Here is an 18910-nt window from a genome sequence, read left to right as displayed (position 1 = left end):
TCACACATGTCTTGTCTTGCACCAGTCAACCCCTCTTCACTTGGGGAAGTGGCAAGAGTTGTCCAGCTACTGAAGACTAAATGTGTGACTCCTTCAAGTCCTTAAGGCTGGACCATCATCCCTGGCTGGTGTGACCTGTGCTGTTAAAGATGGGCTCTTCCATGGAACAGCCTGTCATCTTTTACAACATCTTTATCCTTGATGCTATTCCTGCTATGTGAGCCTCATCAACTCCCAGTTCTACTTGGTAGCTTTCTCATTTCTCCCTGTTTCGCTATGGCTGTTTTTGTTTCTCTCCTTTTTCCTGTGCCCTTTTCTGTTTTAGTAGCAATTTCTCAGTTTTGTTTTGTTTCTTTTTATTCCTCTCCCCCTCTTTTGGCTTCTCTCTTCTTGCTCTTCCAGGCTCTTTATTTTCCAAATGTAATCAGGAGGACTGTCTTCTCAGGACACTGATTCTCCATTTCTGGGAATTCCTGCTTTTTAGAGGCAAAACCAGATAGCTTTCTTTAGTTCAAAACGTGCACAGCCACAGTGGGAGGCAGAGGCCTGTAGGGATCTAAGCCACTGCAATTCCAAGGCTGTTCACTGATTAGCACACTGAAGAGACCAGGAAAATTGTCTTTTAGGGCATTTAACCATCCACGTGGGGGTCACAATACAGATTGTCCATTTAAATTTTGATGAATAACGTGGCGCTAAGAACACTTGGCACTCTATAAAATGTCAGTGCCAGTGCAATAAAAGGTAAAAAGGATGAGCTGATGGGAGAAGTCACTGGGTTTACCACCACAGTGGACGGTTATGACCTGGGGTTACCTCTAAGGCACCCAGAACTATCAGATGCCATTGAGTTGATCTGATTTATGGCAATCCTATGTGTATTGGAGTAGAGCTATGCTCTGCAGGGTTTTCAATGGCTGATTTTTCATAAGTAGATCACTCTTGGGTGGACTTGAACCTCTAGAGTTTTGGTTAGCAGCCCAGTGCATTAACCATTTGTACCACCCAGGGACTCCACCGATGAACTAACTGGGAATAAATGAGTGTTCAGTGGACTAGGAAATCCTTACCATCCGCTATCTAAATCTGGATAGTGGAAAGAGCCCTGAACCCAAAATTAGGGGATTTGGGTCCTATTCTTGCCTTTGCCTCTGATAAGAAGTGTGACTCTTGCTTTCTATCACCTCTCTAGGCCTTGCTTTTTTAAATTGTTAAATCTACACTTATCAGGACTTTTTCTAGCTTGAAACATGTGATTCTATAATATCCTAGATGGTTCTGTCCTCAATGAACTAAACTAACAGAACCCCACCGAAGAACAAGGACTGGTGCTCACAAGGTATGTTTAATAAGACAGGCATTGAAAATGCCCTGAAGGCATGACATTAGGAACAGCAGTGCTTTGTAAACAAACCAAAAACAAAAAAAACAAAAAAAAAAAAACCCATTGCCGTGAAGTCGATTCTGACTCTTAAAGACACTATCGGACAGAGTAGAACTACCCCAGAGGGTTTCCAAGGCTGTAAATCTTTGTGGAAGCAGACTGCCACATCTTTCTCCTGCAGAGTGGCTGGTGGTTTCAAACCACTGACCTTTTAGTTAGCAGGTGAGTGCTTTAACCACTGCACCACCAGGGATCCTTCAGTGCTTTGTAGTTGGCCTCAAAAAATTTCTTTATTATGAAGTCAGACTAGGATGTCCCATACTGTTTCTCATGCATCCTTGGAGTCTTGGATTCAAAGAGCTTAAGCAACTTCAGAAAGGAAACTTCAAAAAGCATGAGACAGCACAGGGGCTTTATCTCTCACCTTTTATTTCCCCAAAAAATTTAAAAAACAGAGGCTTGACTCACAGAGAGCAGACACATGACTGAAATAAAGATCTTGGACCATCAGGAGTAAATGCCTCCAAGTTGTAGGCCAGTTTAGGAAAAGATCATTGAAAAAGAAGAGAGGGAGACCCTGATACTGTAATTCCGGGCATATTGGAGCAGAGACTAGATGAAAATCTAGCCTGTAAACTATAAGGTAAGCAAAAAGTCACTCCTCTTTAACACAAACAGTGTTTCAGTTCCTGATAACACCAGCAACAGTAATTATAATTACTAGTCAAGATTTATGGAGTGCCAATAACCAGATACAGTACTTACGTGCTTTCCTTATTTGACCTTCACAATTGCCCTATCAGATAGGTAATATTATTCTAAATGAAGAAATCAAGGCTCAGAGAAGTTTTTTGCTCAGATTCTCAAAGTGAGTAGGTTGAGCTCAGGGGCAGATTAACTAGTAAGCAAGGTGTGCACGAGTTTATAGTAAGCAAGGTACATGTTATGGATTGAATTGTGTCCCTCAAAAATGTACGTCAACTTGGCTAGGCCATAATTCCCTGTATTGTGTGGTTGTCCACCATTTTGTAATCTGATGTGATTATCATATGTATTATAAATCCCAACCTCTATGATGTTAATGAGGCAGGATTAGAGGCCATTATATTAATGAGGCAGGACTTAAGATACAGGATTAGGTTATATCTTGAGTCAATCTCTTTTATGAGAATGGAGCTGAAAGGAGATAGATCTCATACCACCAAGAAAAAAGAGCCAGGAGTGGAGCACATCCTTTGGACCCGGGGTTCCTATGCTGAGAAGCTCCTAGACCAGGAGAAGTGTGATGACAAGGACATTCCCCCTGAGCTGACAGAGAGAGAAAGTCTTCCCTTGGAGCTGGTGCCCTGAATTTGGACTTCTAGCCTCCTAAACTGTGAGAGAATAAACTTCTGTTTGTTAAAGCCATCTGCTTGTGGTATGTCTGTTATAGCAGCACTAGATAACTAAGACAGTATGCAAGGGCTTAATTGTGTTTACTTACTAATCTGTAGTGCACAATTTCACATGGGTTTCATCACATCTTTGATGTGGTGAAAAACAGGTGAAATTGTGCACTACAGATTAGTAAGTAAGCATAAATAGACCCATGTGTACCTTGTTTATTGGGTAATTCATCCCTGGTTGGGTGTCAGAATTTGCATCCACATCCGTCTGCCTCTAGAGGTCATACTCTCATCCACTTTGCTATAGGGTCTCTAATTCAGTAGGCTATGACCTCACTCAGCACACCTGCCGCCATTGCCGTTATAACTTCTAATGCAGTGTTTTTAAAACATTTCTGCTGGAACCCTGGGGTTATGTGGAAATCTGCTAGTGTGTTCTGTAGGGGGCACTTTGCAAATGGAGTTAGCCTTTAAGTGTCTTTGTTAAGTCACTGCCTTCCCCTAACCCCCAATTTATTTTTGTGAATAGTTAATTTTTCCCCTTTACTTCAGGTCTTTTTTTCTTTGTCTCCAAATTACATCTTTGGAAAGAAAGATCTCTGTCTTTCTTTCTAATGCAATTAGACTCTATTTCAGACAGCTAAATGTGCAAGTGTTTCTGGCTAAAGCATAAAATTCGTTATATTTGTTTAATTGTAACCCAGATAGGAAAGAACTTAAGGATGAGATTTTTATTACAATTCACATCCAACCTACATCTCTAATCCCATTGTCCTATTTTTCCACTTAACACCATGTAGTTGTACACAGCTCCCTGGGGAACCTCATATGTGGGGCTGGAGAGGGGAGAGGGAAGGGCTCAGGATGATTGGGCAGGATTTGTGCTATGGTTATGGTGCTATCAAAACATTGTCCCCAATTCCTAGACATTAAGGTTTTCAAACTCTGTGGATTTCTCCTTTTTGAATGGAGAGTTTTTAGCAACAAAGGAAGAAGAAATGTATTCCTCTCAAATTTATTCCCAGAATTATGATTTGTTTTGTTTTAATAGTATTTTATTGTGCTTTTGGTGAAAATTTACACAGCAAATTAGGTTCTTATTTGACAATTTCTACACACATTGTTCAGTGACATTAGTTACATTTTCCACAATGTGTCAACATTTGCTTTCTTTGCATCTGTTGTTCTGTTTCCAGTGCTCTAGTTTCCCTGCCCGCTTATCTTCTCATCTTTGCTTTAGGGTAATTGTTGACTTTTTGGTCTCGTATAGGTGGTATTTTAATGGAGCACCATACTGACTGGTAATATCCTTTGTTTTGTGTGGCAATCTGCTGTTTCGCTAAAAGATGACCTCAGGGGATAGTTTCAGTCCAAGGTTTGAAGAGTATCTCAGGGCGATAGTCTCAGGGAGTCCTCTAGTCTCAACTGGTCCCCTAAGTATGGACTTTTTAAGAATTGAAGTTCTGTTCAGCATGTTTTTCTTATTCTATCTGGGTCCATCTGCTGTGGCCCTGAGCCCCGAGCTGTGTTTTGGATTTGAGTGTGCAAGTAGATGTAGTGTGTATATCAGCCAGACCCTCAAAGTAAAGGGTTCCAAACTCAGATTTCCGTAAGGATCAATCAGGTGACATAAACAAGCTAAAATGACCTGAATCAGGGAGACAATAAGGAAGGGTGAGGATTGAGGACTGTGGAGGGCACATGCCCCGACTCAGCTCCAGCTGATTGTCGCCTTCTGGAATTACAGGTTCAACATAATCAGATCTTTTGATTTTCTAAGAGGAGCCAGAAATCCAGACATTTAAATTAAACCTCTCAATTTGTGAACATTGGCAAGTAGCTTAAAAAAAAGTATAAAACACTATGTAGGAATATAAAACGACATGTGGGATAAGCAAAACACATCTGTGTGCTAGATTTGGAACTATAGGCCGCCATTTTGCAACTTTTAGAACTCTACTGAATGACGGTAGAGCCGGGATTTGCATAAAGAGCAGAGAAGAACATGAGACGTTTTGAAGTTTCAGAGGACAGTGGGTGGCATTCTGGAGAGTCGGGCTTCCTCCACAATCAGAGCTTACATGAGGCCAGAACTGAGTGACTGCAGAGGTTTTGAGCAGAGGCTGGAAGGCCACGGGCTGGGAATGTTGTAGTCAGAACTCCTACCTGACACTTGCTGACCTTTGGGTTTCTTCCAGCTCTAAGGGTCTATGATTTTAGGCAACCGAGTAATAGGTGCCACGAGAGTTAAATTGATGGACAGGCTACTTCCAGTTGTTGAATCAGGGTTCATAATTGCTAGTGTAATTGCTCCTTAAGAATATCTTTAAAAGGACAGTTGGGGTGGGTGAGGGGATTGCTGTAGACTCACCTACTTTTTGCTCAGATTTCTGAGAGAAAATTAATCAGGGTAAGAGAATCACAACCCAATTGACTTAAGGACATGGCACTGAAAACTGGTCCTTAAAGAATGGGAAGGATTTGGCCAGAAAAAGCTTGAATGTGAAAAAGCATAATCTTGGAGGAATCACAACTGTGAGTAAAATCACAGAGCTGCTAGGCATACCTAGCAAATTCAGGCAGCCTCCCATAGGCTGATTTGATTCTTTCTTTTATTTATTTAATAAACACTGGTATAGTGTCTGGAGCCCTGGTGGCACAGTGGTTAAGAGCTTGGCTGCTAGCCAAAAGGTCAAATCCACCAGCTGCTCCTTGGAAATCTTATGGGGCAGTTCTGTTCTGTCCTATAGGGTCGCTATGAGTTGGAGTTGACTTGACGGCAATGGATTTGGTGTTTTTGGTTTGGTATAGTTTCTAAGAGCTTTACAAAGATTAACTCATTTAACTCTCGTAACATGAGGGAGTTACAAACAGAGCCTAGGTGGCGCGAGCGGTTTGTAATCAGCTGCTAACTAAAATTTTGTGGTTTGAACCCACCCAGCAGCTCTATAAAAGAAAAGCCTGGTGAACTGCTTCTGTCAAGATTACAGTCAAGAAAACGCTATGGAGCAGTTCTACTCTGTAACATATGGGATCTCCAGGAGTCAGGGGCTAACTCCATGGCAGCTAACAACGACAACAGTTACAAACAATAATACTAGTTATACTCATTTCATAGATGAAGAAATCAAGGCACAAAGAGACACAATAACTTACCAGGCTGCTCACTAGTAAGTGACAGAGGCAGGATCCAGCCCCAGGCAGTCTGGTTCCAGAGTCCATGTGTTTGAAGACTAGAGAAGTAAGTGCAGGATGAGGTTAAGGCGGCACTGGAAAGCCAGACAAAGGTGTTTGGGCTTTCTTCGGTCAAATGACCACATCAGTAACAGAGGGATAACAGCTGCGTGACAAGAATATTGTGTGAGGAAGGGGCCCTGGCTGGGAAGAAGCTGTCATCTTTGCCTAACGTTGTCATCTTTTATCTCCACATATTTATTTTTTAATAATTTTTTTGGTGGGTGGCCCCTTCTCCCACTAAAAAGTAGTCTGATCTGTCCTTCGGGAAGAGACTATGGCAATATGGCTGTGATTTTTGTAGACGGGGGAAATAGCTTTATAAATATGTCCCAAAACCAAACCCACTGCCGTCAAGTTGATTCTGAGTCAGAGGACCCCATAGGGTTTCCAAGGCTGTAAATCTTTATGGAAGCAGACTGCCACATCTTTCTCCCGCAGTGCCGCTGATGGTTTTGAATTGCCAACCTTTTGGTTAGCAGTCGATGGTTTTACCCACTGTACCACTAGGGTCCAATATTTAAAATCCCTGTTTAGAACACTCTGAGGACAATCTCTGGATGAAGACCGATTATTTGGAGAGTTGGACTGCTCCATTTGCTTGCTATCCTGGTCCTCCCCCACTGTTTCTTAATTCAGATTGGTATTCATTGAGTGAATGGCTACAAATGCAATTGCTCTTTGCTTAATTCCCTCAGTCTTTTCTACATTCCTATTTTCATGTTGAGCAAATAAAACATTGGCTGTTAAAGGATCATCTGTTGGTTTTGTTTCTGTCCTTAAAAATTAGCTAAGCAGTGTGAATGAGGGAGAATGTGAAGCCGAGAAGAAAATTTCCAGAGCTGTTCTGCTTGAGGAAGCGGATTTTGTGCCCAATGTTTTCTCCTTACCCTGGTGTGCTGGTTAAGCATTTAGAAGCTGATCTCTAGCTACAGCCTGAAGGGCTGATTGCTAGCACAATTGCTCCTTAAGATGTCTTTAAAGGAAGGGAGGGGGAGGAGAATTGCTGGAGACTCGCTTGCTTGGTGCTCAGCTTTCCAAGAGGAAACTAACAGGGCAAGAGAAGCACAGCCCAGTTGGCTCAAGATTGGATAGAGCACCCGTGGAATTTGTTGTAATTGCTCCCCAGGACGTAAATTACACAAGTAGCCTATTTCTGTCCATTGCCAACCCTGAGGGTGGCAGCTTAAACAAGCACCAAGTGTGAGGCCTCTCAAAGGCACCCTGGGATCCTAGCTTTCCCTCTACCTATGGTTGAACAGGGCTGGTGCCAGCCCGAATCCTGCATGAGCTGACAGTCTCTCCAATGGCTCACAAACGCTTCCTTTCTACAATAATAATAACCCCTGAAATTTGCACAGGGCTTTCCCATTCACCAAGACTTTTACTTATTTTCCGTCACTTGAACCTCAAACAATATTCTAGGCCCCTTTCCGACACTGAGGCTTCTCCTTCCTGCTCACTACCCCGCCTGGGCCTGCCTTGACTTCAGCTATTCCTGTGGTATTCCTACTTTCTCCTGGTGCCCAGCACAACAAATCTCAAATACTTGTTTGGACTGTTGTGAATGGAATCCAGGCTTATAGCCCTTTTTCAGTTGTCCGTCTAATTAGTTTAACTCATTAGAAGTAAGGCAGCCATAAATGAAAATGATTTGTTGCTCCTGTCAGGGCAACTTGCCTTCCTACATTTTATTTTTAATAAAGATCTCAAACAACAGTCCTTAAAGCAACAACAACAACAACAAAACATGCTTCTTTAGTGGTGGCATTTGATATTTTGTGCTTATTTACAGTGGGGAATTTTTTGTATGTATATGAAGGTGAAACAGTCTTCTATTTGTTTCATATCGTTCATATAGCCAAGGAAGTTGCCCTCCCTCCCTCCATCAGACGTTTATTGAAGGTTTTCTGTGGTTTAGGCCCTGGGGTGGGCTCTGGGAATGCAAGATGAACATAAGGATCCTGAGCCTGAGGAGGGGTCTAAGGAAGAGGCCAAAGGGAACCAGCCAATGGCAGGTGATAGCAGGGGAGCAGGTGATGGGGGCAGTCAGGTAAACAGGAAGAGAAAGATAGATAAGTAGGTAAATATATAGAATCAGACTCTCCCAAGTCCTAGAAATTTATAACCACATGGTAAAAAGGTTTAGGAGAAACAAAGCTATAGTCAGCCTTTGGAACAACACAGACAGAATGCTTTTGGATGCTCTCAAACATGACAGTTGGTTAAATTTATAATGCTCACTTTAACATATTTTATGTCCCCTGAGTACACATCTCTGAGTGAAAGCCCATTGTTTGGAGGGCTGGACTCTCCTTCTGTTTGCCGTCCTGGTCTTTCCTCCCTCATTTTTTTTTTTTTTTGACTCAAATTGTAGGCAATTAAAGTTTGTCGATATTTATTTGCAATAACATCTTCCTCATGCAATAGATGTTCCTTGATTCAGTATGTGTCAATATATATGCATTAGGTAAAGAACTATTCTGATTTTAAGATGAACTGGACCTGCAGGGAAGACATGCTGAGAGCATAGCTAAGCACAAATTGAAGTAGATTTCTGAGTTAATATTGTTAGAAATAGATTTTTATGACTAAAATGTAGTTCAATAATTTTCTAGAGGAGCAACATGGGTGATTTCTTGTTATGATACAATTTTCTGTTTCTTACTTACATTCTCTTTCTTTGGAATAGTTTTCTTTTTCTATTATAAAGTAAGTATCTATTATTCAAAAAAATTGGAAAATACAGAAAAGCAGAAAGAAAAGCTCTCCATAATTCTTCCACCTGGATACAACCATTGCTAGCATTTTGGCATTTTTCCTTCGAATCTTTTTGTGTGCATATGTTTCAGTGTTGGTATAATCATATGCCATATTCAAAATAGTATATACATCTTTGGGGAAAAATCTGGTTTTAAAATTGCAAAAGCAAAACATGTTCTTTGAAGAAAATGTGACAATACAGAAAAGTATTAAAAAGTTCTTTCTGGCAATATGACAGAGGAGATGTTCAGAGAAGCCCCTACCAGTATGGCATTAGACAAGACAGGGAAAACATTGTTTTTAATTTACAGTTGAATTCGAGGAGACTAAGAGAATGTATCTGAGACAAGTCACAGAAAGGCATGCTCTGGGGCTAGTATTTTTGTATTTGCCTGAGGGTATCTGCTGATCCCTATGACGTAGACTCTGAGTTTAAAAGGTCACTTACACTGGGGACAAGAGATCAGGTAGAGGTCTAAACAGATGGAAGGTCAGAGAACATCTCACCTTCAGTAAAGATGAGATTCCCTGAAAGGCAACCTACTCAAGGAAGGGGGTGAGCTAGGAAAAAAACCTCTGGCCTGTTGGTGAACCGACTGGAGGGCAAAGAAATAAAAGACAAAACCTCTTTCTAAGCATTTCTAGGGCATAAGCTTATACTTGCAAAGGTTTAGGGATAGAATTCATGCTATTGTTTGGCCTCAAAAAACCCAAGTTGAAGGTTTAGCTTAAAGTGGTCCTGAATTGGTTGTGCCCCACATACTTATCAGGAGAAAATGCAAATTTTTTTTCTGGAGGAACTCACTTTAAACTCAGGCCAAAAGAATTCCACAAATGAAGTTGCAAGCAATTTGAACTTACAGGTGTAAATCACTGAACATGTGAGGAAACGCACTGTGAAGGAGAGACAGCAGAAACCAACAATCATAGAATGAAACCATAAAACTACATATATTAAAATTCTCAGTGATGGAATATAAAAGAAACATGTTCAGTGTTTAAAGAAATTAAAGAGGTTACTGAAAGTATACGAAGGGAAAATTTTTTCACAAATAGAAATGTAAAATATCGTGATAAAAATTAGAAAAATAATGGATGGGTTAAATAGTAGATTAGACAGAGCTGAGGAGATTTAGTGAGCTGGAAGATAGATCTAAATAATTTTCTAGAATTCATCATGGAAAGGCAAAAGACAAAGCTTGCAACACTGGGGGAAAAAAATCCTAAGACATACCTGAAACATAAGAACACAAAACGGTTGAGAGTAAAAAATATATATGCAGGCAAGTAGTAACCAAAAGAAAATTGAAATAGTATGCATTTTATATTGTTATTGTCAGGTGCCATGGAGTTGATTTTCAACTAATAGTGACTCCACGTGACAGGGTAGAACTGCCCCATGAGGTTTTCTAGGCTGTGATCTTTACAGACATCATCACTCTGGTGGCATAGTGGTTAAGAGCTACACTGCTAACCAAAAGGTCTGCAGTTTGAGTCCACCAGCCGCTCCTTGGAAACCCTAGAGGGCAGTTCTCCACTGTTCTGTAGAGTCGCTATTAGTTAGAATGGACTCCATAGCAACGGGTTTTTGTTTTTTTTTTTTGGTTTTGATAGGCATATAGGGAGGCCTGGTGGTGAAGTGGTTAAAGCAATCGACTACTAACCAAAAGGTCGTTGTCCGTTGGAAACCATCACGGGTTCCGTGGGAGAAAGATGTGGCAGTCTGAATCCACAGAGATATACAGCTTGGAAACCTTATGGGGTCTCTGTGAATCAAAATTGACTCCACAGTAGTGGGTTTGGTTTTGGTTTTGGTTTGGTGGCATAGTGTTTAAGAGCTATGGCTGCAAACCAAAAGGTTGGTAGTTCAAATCCAACAGTTGCTTCTTGGAAACCCTACGGGGCAGTCTGACTCTGTCCTACCGGGTCCTTATGAGTCGCAATCGACTCCACCGCAATGGGTTATAGGCATATAGAACACACCACCCAACAAATGGAGAATATGCATTTGTATTAAGTTCTCATGAAACATTTATAAAAATTGATTCTAATCAAACAAGTCTTTATGCATTTTAAAGATTTGGTACTATTCAGAATATATTCTCTGATTGCAAGGCTAATAAATTAGAAATAAAAACCAAAGAGATAACTTATGAAAACTCATGGTGGTAAATTTTTACACTTATTTCTAAATCACCCATGTGTCGAAGAAGAAATAACGAGTATTAGAAAAGATGCATGTTAAAGCAAAAAGCAGTAACTGAACTGAGCACTAGCCAAATTTTATTAAAGACTTGAATACATAAATAGATGTACAGATCTATACATGAGATTCCGTCAAGTATTGACTTCCCAAGAATCCCTGGGGAAGAATTTTTATTCAGGATGAGAGAAAGTAAGATTAGGTTGTTTACCAAATGAAGAGACTGGCAAATTCTTAGGGAATGAATGCTATGTTGTTTAAGCCTGTTTGGTCACAGTCTTTGCTCAGATCTTGAAGACAGAATTCATGCTCAGGTTAGTACTTAATCACAGTGTTCCATTTAGTACTTTGTGGTTTCTTGTTTGGGAATTATTAGAAAATTTGGATTAAGTATAGATTGTGACAGATTGTGGTTGTTGCAACCTATAGCAATGCACAGATTTTAGGTATTACTTGCAAGATTCTTTTCCATTTAGAACTGAACAACAAACAAATACTGCATATTAAAACTTGTGGTACTCAGTGGTACTCAGAGGGAAATTTATAGTCTTAAAAGTTTGTGGTACTTAAAGGGAAATTTATAACCTTGTAGGTTTATGTTAGAAAAAAAAAAGGCTGAAAATAAATAAACATCCAAATTATAAAGAGACAATAGACTACACTCCCAAAAACATAGAAGAAAGAAAATAATCAACAAAAGTGCAGGAAATAAATGAAACATGAAACAAAGTTACAGTAGAGGGGGTCAACAAAACTAAGGGTTTTTCTTTGAAAAGTCTTAAGAAAATGACAAATATCTGGCAAGATTACTTAAGGAAAAAAACCGAAGCCACAAATAAACAATATCAAGAATAAAACAGGGGACAATGCAGCCAAGTTTTAAGACTATTACAAAAGAATATTATGAATAACTTATTGGCAATGAATTCAAAAATATGAGAAATGTTCAAATTTATAGAAAGCATAAATTATAATAAAGTGTGAAATATAGAGAAAGCAGCCAGAATTCTCTACCCTTTCTTGTCTGCCTTGTTTGTTATTCCATCCCAAGCATGTGTCTCATACTAGAGTCTCAATAAATATTTGTTTAAATGAATACATAAATTCAGATGCAGAAATTGTTAACGTTTTGGTGTATTTGTCTCTTTACACATATTTTAAAACATAATTTGGTTGAATATTAATTTTTGCATCAACACAGATACTAGAAGAAAAATGATTTTTAAAAAGTATAATGACAGCTAGTCCCTGCTTTGTTATTCTGTACCATTTAAAACAAACAAATAAACTATATGAGTTTTAAAGCCACTAATTTTATCTCAATTTCCTTGGCAATGAAATGACCAATAAGTTTTTCCTACAGCTATGCTTTGGTGGAAAAAGACAGAGATTTTTCTAGTAATTATTCTGAGACAGAGTCCTAGCCACATGGAGTTTGATCATTATTAACAAGGACTACTATTATTTTATGAAGTTATTAAACAACATTATCAATTCCAACTCAACTGTAGAGAGAGGAATATGGCTCAAAATGCCCATTTCCTTGCACACTGAAAGCAGTGGAAACATAAGGGGAAAATACTGTGAATCATTGTAAAGCAAACTTCTCTGTCAACAGATCTCATTTGAAAACACACGAGACAGCCCTGGGATCTAAACTGTGTGGAAATGACCCCAAGACCTTTGTTGTCACAACTTTTCTTTATCTTCCCTTAGATGAAATAATTTTTCAAAAACTTTTTGTCAAAGAGGCTACGTGGGTGGTATAATTTTTTTTTAGTGCTTGAATATCTGGGAATGTCTAATTTTTCTGTCTTCCCAAATAAAATACAGCCTATCCAAGTAGAAAATTCTTGAGGACTCCACCCCTTCACTCTCACACTCTCACACTCTCACAAGCTAATATTAAGTATTTTTCCAGACATGTACCAAATTTTCAACAGTGGAGAACTCTATGGCAAGTAAGGTATAGGTATTTTGAGTGAGTGACTGTGTAAGTGTGTGTGTGTATATATGTGTATGTGTTGAGGGTGGACAACAGTCAAAGACCCTGCTAATGCTACCTGTAGTATTTTAATTTCTTTTTTTAAACAAAGAACTTACAAGTAAAATTATAACTTAAAACAATCTCTTGGTTCATACCATTTGTTCTTCAAGATTCTATAGACATGGTTTTATTGCCTTCTGGCACTTTATTCAGTAAATTTATTCGACTATTTTTGAATGCTATAATGCATCATTGTATAGTGGATACAATGAAGAGCAAAAATGGACCTCATGGAGCTTACAGCAGACTTGAAGGGAAGAATAGTAATCAAGCAATCATATAAATAAAAAAAGAAATATATCTGTGGTAAGGGCTTTGAAGGAGCCTGGTTGCGCAGTGGTTAAAGTGCTCAGCAGTGAACGGTAAGGTTGGCGGTTTGAACCCACCAGCTGCTCTGTGGGAGAAAGATGGAGCAGTCTGCTTCCGTAAAGACATACAGCCTTGGAAATCCTATGGGGGCAGTTCTACTCTGTCCTATAGGGTCACTATGAGTCGGAATTGACTCAACGGCAATGAGTTTGGTTTGGGGAAGGGCTTTGAAATAGAAGTGTATGATGCTTCTGAGAACAGGTAACAGGAGAATTGGCCTGGTCAAGAGATCAGAAAGGAGTCCCTGAAGAAATGACTATGTGAAGCAGAAAAAGAAGAGCATTTAATGCAGAGTGAACTGTCAGGGTAAAATTCCTGTGGTAGCAGGCAAGCATGGCAGCTATGAGAAACTGAGGAAAAGTTGCTGTGTCTGGAGACAGCAAGGAGAACTGGAAGGGTATGTAGGAGCCAGACCATAGAACATCTTAAAAGCCAAGCTAAGGATTTGGTTTTTATCCTGAAAGCAATCAGGACCAATTGAAAGGGGTAAATTTGGGAGTGACATGACCAGATTTGTACTACAAAGAGTCACCCTGGATACTGTGTAGAGAATCAAATGCAGAAGAGCAAGAGTGAAAGTAGGAAGACCAATTAAGAGTCAATGGCAGTAAGCTGTGAGAGAGATGACAGTTGCTTGGATTAGGGTGAGAGTGGTTGTAAAGATGGAGAGAAGGGGTATATATGAGAACCATTTGAGGCTCTCAGTGATGAATTAGATATGAGGGCTGAGGGAGAGGAGTGTATCAAAGACAGCTCCTTGTTTCTGGCTAAAGTGACTGGAATGATGATGGTGGCATCTGTGGAGATAGCACAGGAAGAGAACTGGCTTTGAAGAGAGTATCATAAATTTAGTTTTGGATGGATTGAATTTGACAATCATTTAAAATGTTTAAGTGGAGATGTTGAGTAGACTGTGGTCCTGCAGACCCAGACTCAAGGAAAAGTCCAAACTGGATATTTGATTCTGGGAGTCAGTGGCATATAAGTGATAAATAAAGCCACGAGTGTGGATGAGTTAGTACAAAGAAAGGAGAAGATGGTCCTGAACCAAGCCTTGAGGAACTTCAACATTTAATGGCCAGCCAGAAGGGAATCTGGAAAAGGAGATATTAGAGGAGGTGTCAGAGCAGTGGAAGGGCAATCAGGGAGGTAATGTATTATGGAAGCCAAGGAAAGAGGGTTTTCAGAAGGAGACATTGGTTAACAGTGTTGATGCTACTGAAATATCAAAATCCAAAGTTCTTGTGGAGTTTAGTGACATGGGAGTCATTGAAAATGAAGTAATGTGTGCAGAAATCAAATTAGAGTATGTTGAGGAGTAAGTGGGAGGTGGGAATAGAAGTGAGAATAGAGAACATGAGAATTATTCGTTGTGAAGGAGAGAAACAGAGCAATGGCCAGATGGGAATATGGATGAAGGAAGGATATTAAATTGGGAGAGTTGCGAACTCATTTAAAAGCTAATTAAGGTAATCTAGTTGAGAAGCAAAAGTTGGATATTCAAAGGATAGTTGTTAGTGTAATAATGCAATGAAGGGAGAAGTGTAGGTGTGGTTTTTGACTTAGATAGAAGGAGAGGAATATTTCTAATTGTAAAAGGAGTGATAGAGAATGGACCAGGTAATCTGTAATCAGCAGTGGAAAGATGAGATGATTCTCTTTTGCTGGCTTCTATTTTCTCTGACAACACAGTCTTCTGCTGAAAATGATAGGAGAGTATGTGTGTGAAGGGGGCAGGGCAAGGACAATGGAGGTTTGAAGACAGTGTATGTTTGAAGTAGTCGTGGTGGAGAATAAAATTTATGAATGGAATTGAGATAGCTGAGACTAGCGATCATGAGTGAATGGACCCAGACTACCCCACTGGATGTCCTTCTCTAGCAGGGCTGAGCTGCTGGAATGCAGGCGTGGAGAAAGTAGATGGTTTGGCTCATTCATAGTTGGGGCTTGGCCAGATGGGAGTGATAAAGACAGAAGGGCCAAAGAGATTAGAGTATTGTCAAGAGTGCCAATGAAGTGATGGCCTATGGAATCTCTACCTGATACAGAGCAAAGTAGAGAGAAGAAGAAAGGAGAAGGGTCAATGGGTTTGGGGGTACCAATGAGTCCTAAGAGGAGGACCAGTGGAAGTTGTTGGGTAGCTGAGATAATAGGAGGCTCTGTTAGAAAGTTGGTTGTTTGAATTAGTACTTTTGGAATTAAGGCAGTGAATGAGGATGGTGGTAGCTGCCTGGGTTGGAGTGATGAGTAGGTCAAGAAATTGAGAAGCCATACTGGTCATACAGATCAGGAGGAAATCTGTATTCTAGGTGTCAAAGTCTTCAATGAGTTAAGATAAGTGGCTAGAAGTTTGGACTAGTATAAGAATAAGGAGCCATGAGGATAGAGCAGCTGAATAGTACTGGCCCCAGGATGTTGTATACTAATTAGATGTGTATGAGTAATGGTCTGGAAGATACATGGAAAGCAAAGAGAACACCAACCAGCCTCCCACCCTGAACACGTGGGCAGTAACAGAGTATACGACTCCTACTTCAGAAAGCTGCCAAGATGGTGTTCTCAGGGAAGAGCCTGGCTTCAGTTAAGGCAAGGAAGTGGAGGTTTTTCTCTTAGACGAGGTTGATGATATAGGGCACGTGAATGGTTATGAAGCATCAACCCCAAAGGGGACAATAGAGGAGTTTGGATCTTGAGGTGGATGGGGATGGATTGGTGTAAAGAGTACTGATAGTGGACATAGAGATGATGGTGGACATTGGGCAGTGACTGATAAAAACATAGATGAGAGACACGGTGGATTCATCTTCAGTCTTTTTGAGGAGGGTGAGCACTAAGCCTAAGGCTACAGGATTTCTTTTTCTTCAACACGGTGATAGTGAATCCAGAGACTATTGTCTCTATATTACTGCTGCACTTATTGTCTAAGAGACAAAATCTGAAACCAATCTGATTTTTCCTTAAGTTACTATGATTTCTGTCTGGCTGCTTGAGGATTTCAAATTTATTATTTAAATGTTGCTAGGATGAGTCTAGGGTGGGTCTCTTGTCAATAATTTGCCCTGTGATGCAATCTAAATACTCAAGTCTGTCTAGCTCAGGAAAGCTTTCTTCAATTGTATCTTGAATTATTTCTTTTATGCTTATCAGGAATCCCAGTATTTATCCTGTAGGATCACCATTCTCTTGTCTTCCAGTCTATATTTTTTAGCTTATCTTTTTCTTTCCTTTTTTTTTTTTTGCATTTTCCTCTGCATTCTGGGAAAGGAACCCTAATTTAATTTTTTCTTCCATATCACAGATTTAAATTTCTGAGTGTAAAGACTGATTTATACTTACATCAGTATAAAATTTAATTCTGCTAGTACTTTGGCTTGTTTCCTTGTAATCGTTACTCATCTTACCCTTACTCAGCTCTTTTTCTGTTTGTGTGTGTTTCTAGTTTATTCTTTCTCTATAGCTCCCTTATCACATAAAGGTGATATCACCTTATGTTCTATTAAAGCTAAAAATATTTCTAAAATTTTCTCAGCAAAGTGCCACTTGTAAAAATATGCTCTTTCCTCTGACTCTTTGGGAGCATATTCTCTTTCCCTTGGTTTGCAGTATTTGTCTTAGACTTTGTGTTGTATGCTTAAATCTATTTACTTGACATGAAGGAAGAGTTATTGGAGCAGTATGTGTGGATTTCCATTTTTGCTCACCATTATCTTAGATGCTGGTACAATCCTCTTCCTAGATACCAACTAGAAGGCAGATTGATAGCTTGGCTCCTTGTCCAATTTCCATGAGTTTTCAGATATTCATCTGGCTTGGCTGCTGTAGTTCTACTGCCTAGATCCCTGAAACTATGAATTTATAGAGTAGATGAAAAATTTCAGCATCCCTAATGACCAGAGACTTCCTATCTCATCTTCTTCTAGAGACCTTTGCTTGTGAAAACCACCTATCCCAGAATGTAATCCAGGAACACAGTTTCCTCTATTTTCTACTCTGTTTTTTGTTTTTTCCCCTTGGAACTACAGTCTCCAAATTGGGTAAGCTAGTTAGACAGTGTTCAGGGCACACATTTTGAAGAGGAACTAAAACATCAGTGGGATGACTCAACTATGAGGTTCATTAACTCAGATTTCCTTTTGTGACTCCTTATATAACTTGCAAAATATTAATTTTTTCTGTTCCCAACAATATAGACAGTGCCCTCAAGCGAAAATTAATTAAAAAAATTCCTTCGCTTGTTGTCACTGACCTACCTCTGGTTGAATATTTTTGCAATTTCTACATAAAACTATTGTGTTTCAACCCTGAAACTAACCAGATAACTGTCATCTGGATTCAGCAAAAATTAAGGACACTGAATGATGTATGGCATAGTGCTGTGTTGTGGAGATTTTAACACATGTCTGCAAACTTTTTGGCACTCTTCGCATCAAGAGGTAGAGTCTAAATTCCCCTCCCCTTGAATGTGGGCTGGCCTTAGTGGCTTCCTTCTAATGAACAGAATGTTCTGAAAGTGATGCATGAATTCGAAGGCTAGGAATAAAAGTTACTGCCTGGCTCTGTCTTGAGAGATATGCCTTTGGATCCATAATATAAGAAGTCTAGTGATCCTGAAACTGGAGAGGCCATGTGGAGAGACCATTTAGAGATAGAGATGCTCAGGGAACCCAGCTATTCTAATCCTCCCAGCCCAGGTTCCAGACAAGTGAGTGAGAATATCTTTGAGACAGCTCCAGACCCACCACTGTCTGCAACTAAACAAGAGACTTTGAGTGAGAACCCACCTGCTGATCCCAGTCAACTCCCAGAACCATGAGGGCGAATAATAAGAAATTATTGTTGTAGTCTTATGTCACTCAGATTGGAGTGGTTTGTTACACAACTGAATACATTTACTAAGAATCAAGGAATTAATTTTTAGTATAAATTTTAAATATGCCTGCGAAGAAATTGTCTAGTTTGGAAAATTAAAAATGAAAACTGAAGAAAGCAAAATAAAAAAGGTAAACATTTTTTCTGGAATAAAAATCAGAAAAAAAAATTAATGTAAAGAAAATTTAAATAAAACTTTGTTATTATATCTTTCCACTACCTGTCTGTCAGTTTGTCATACTATGGTGACTTCCATGTTGCTATGGTGTTGGATGGTATGCCACCAATATTTCAATACCAGCAGGGTTGCCCATGGTGGACAGGTTTCAGCAGAGCTTCCAGACTAGGAAGAAACATCTGGTGATTTACTTGAGAAAAATTAGCCAATGAAAACCCTATGGATCACAACAGAATATTGTCTGATATAGTGCTGGGAAGATGAGCCCCCTAGGTTGGAAGGCACTCAAAACGAACAGAAGGCTGCAACAATGATCTCAAGCATACCAGTGATCATGAAGATGGCACAGGACCAGGCAACATTTTATTCTGTTGTACATGGGGTCGCCATGAGTTGGAGCTGACTCAGCAGCAGTTAAAAACAATTATATCTTTATTCTTAATCAACATGAATGACTAACACCATCCATTTACAAATG

The sequence above is a fragment of the Trichechus manatus genome, unplaced genomic scaffold (assembly GCF_000243295.1).
Source record: "Trichechus manatus latirostris isolate Lorelei unplaced genomic scaffold, TriManLat1.0 scaffold00010, whole genome shotgun sequence".
Classification (NCBI taxonomy): Eukaryota; Metazoa; Chordata; class Mammalia; order Sirenia; family Trichechidae; genus Trichechus; species Trichechus manatus.
The sequence above is the reverse complement of the archived record's forward strand: the minus strand, read 5'-3'. Positions refer to the sequence as shown.